Source organism: Mesocricetus auratus, unplaced genomic scaffold, assembly GCF_017639785.1.
Source record: "Mesocricetus auratus isolate SY011 unplaced genomic scaffold, BCM_Maur_2.0 Super-Scaffold_100004, whole genome shotgun sequence".
Lineage (NCBI taxonomy): Eukaryota > Metazoa > Chordata > Mammalia > Rodentia > Cricetidae > Mesocricetus > Mesocricetus auratus.
Window position 1 is genome coordinate 74,137,993 of NW_024429189.1, and position 2,362 is coordinate 74,140,354.

The window sequence follows — 2,362 nt, forward strand, 5'->3', positions numbered from 1 at the left end:
TTGATGTTTAACCTAATATTATCAGTTTTATTTATTTGCACGCTAGTTATTTTAATTTTTCAAATCGTATTATTTTATTATTAATAATTTTGTTTCAGTCTCTCTCTGTCCCTCCCATCTCTCTCTTTCTGTGTGTGTGTATGTGTGTGTGTGTGTGTGTGTGTTTGTGTGCATGAGCACACACGTAAGTCTGTGTATGATGCATACCATGGCATTTATATGGGGCTGAGAGGGCAACTCTGTAGAGTGTTTTTTCTTATTTTACCTATACAGGCGGTCAAGGTATTGATCTCAGGTTGCCAGTGAAAAACCTCAATACACCCCCCCTTTTTTGAGACTCAGAAGGTTGCCTCAGTGGAAAATTCCCCAAGGTCCCTTCCCCTAGACAGGGAACAAGGTCTGATTAGAAAGAACATCTGGTCCAGAGTGCTAACGAAGGAAACCGGCAGGCTGTAGAGATAAGTGTAATTCTGACCTTGTGGTTTCTCCAGGGAGGATGAGTTAAGCCCGCGCTTCTGACAATCCCCTATTGCTTGCCCAGATCTGCACCTGCAGTAGTTCCACTCCTTACTATACTCCTATTACTTTGCTTGCCAAAAGTATGTATATAAAAAGAAAACTGTTCTAGGGCCTGGCACTTTCAGTTAGCCGAGCTGCTGAATCGCCCACAGACGCCTGTGTAAAAAATAAACCTCTTGCGGTTTGCATCCTACTGTCTGGTTATTGAGCTCGGGACTTCACTGGGGTATTCGGCCTGAAGCCTGATTACTTCAGGTCTTTCACCAGGAATGCACGACCAGCTCCTCAACCCACTGAGCCACCTTGCTAGCCCTATCATAGATATTCTTTAGAAAATTAAATTTCATTGATTAATTTATTTATTTAGTAGGTGTATTTATGTGTGGAGGCCAGAGTACACTTCTGGGAGTCAGCTGTCTCCTTCTATCATATGTATACTAGGAATCAAAAATCAAAAGTCATCAGCTTTGGTAGCAAATGATGTAGTCCGTCGAGCCATTTTGTTGAACCAACTGTAGTTATTCTTAAAGGTGTGTGAGCATTGTTTTCTAAAGGTAAGTTGCTACAATGCCCAAATTATGATGCAAAACAAAACTAGACTGAGACAGCCTAATTCCATTCCTGACTTGGCTATGAGACAGTTGGATAATCCAGAGAAATTAATGTAATTCTTTAAGCTCCAAATACTTCCCAGTAAAAGTGAGAATAGTTATAGGATTGTTGTGGGGAATAAGTGAGTGTGTGTTCATGTATGTGTGTGTGACCCCTTTACAAAGGGTTTTATGAGTGGTTGGCCTTAGTAGCTGGTCCACAGCAAGTTCTTGGTGACTGGTAGCCACAATTACTTCTGCTGTTTGCAAACTGACAGTTGTTTCTAGAAACATTGGACAGCCAGCTCATACATGTTCTTTGAATTGTGACATGCTTCCTTTCGATCATAGCTATTTCATTAAGCTGAAAAGAAGAGGCGTTTGAACGGTTGACTCCAACTTGCATCTCATTCCTCCTTCCTAACCGCAGTCTTTCAGCCTTAGTTCATTGGAGTACTTTGCTTAGCATGCACAAGGCCATGGGCTCTACCCCTAATATCATAGAAGAGAATAAAGGTGGGCAGGAGTCACTATTTTAAAGTACTGTGGCATAAGGGGACTTAACTGTGACTGGACAGCATGACAAATTGGAACTGAATTTTTAGCATTTGCTTTTTCTCTTTTGAAGACTTCAGACTGTTGTGGGGGTGGCACGGGGAAGGAAATACATGTTTCCTCACATCTGCTAATCAAAATAGTAGCCATATAACCAAATGGCTTTGACTCAAATGAAAGCCCCAAGGCTCTTCATGCCACCATAATCATTATCATATCAATTATGATTCATTTGCGTATCCACAGTGTGTCTGGCATTACATCAAAGGAGGAAATGGATGATCACAGTGATGGCTTCAGCCATTTTGCTTCTGTCTCAGAATGACCCAAATGCTGTAAGGCAACAGCAGAAATGATTAAAATGTTATCGTTCAACAACACTCAGCATTATAAAATATTAGATAGAGAAATGGATCCAACAGTTCTGTTGTGTAGCGTCTTCATCTTTAGATTGACAAACTCCATTCCAGGAACACCAGTGTTATATAACCAATATTTAAGTGACAACCTACATATGCAAAGGTTGTACACCTGGTAATTAATAGGGAACATTAAGGCTTATACTCGTCATCTAATTCCAAATGCAGTGTTTTTCCTTTTGCCACATTGAATTTCAACCTGTAAAGATCACATTCTTAGAAAAGTATAGCGTGTTATACATTTATATAATGTATATAGCATTTTATATTCTCCTGGAT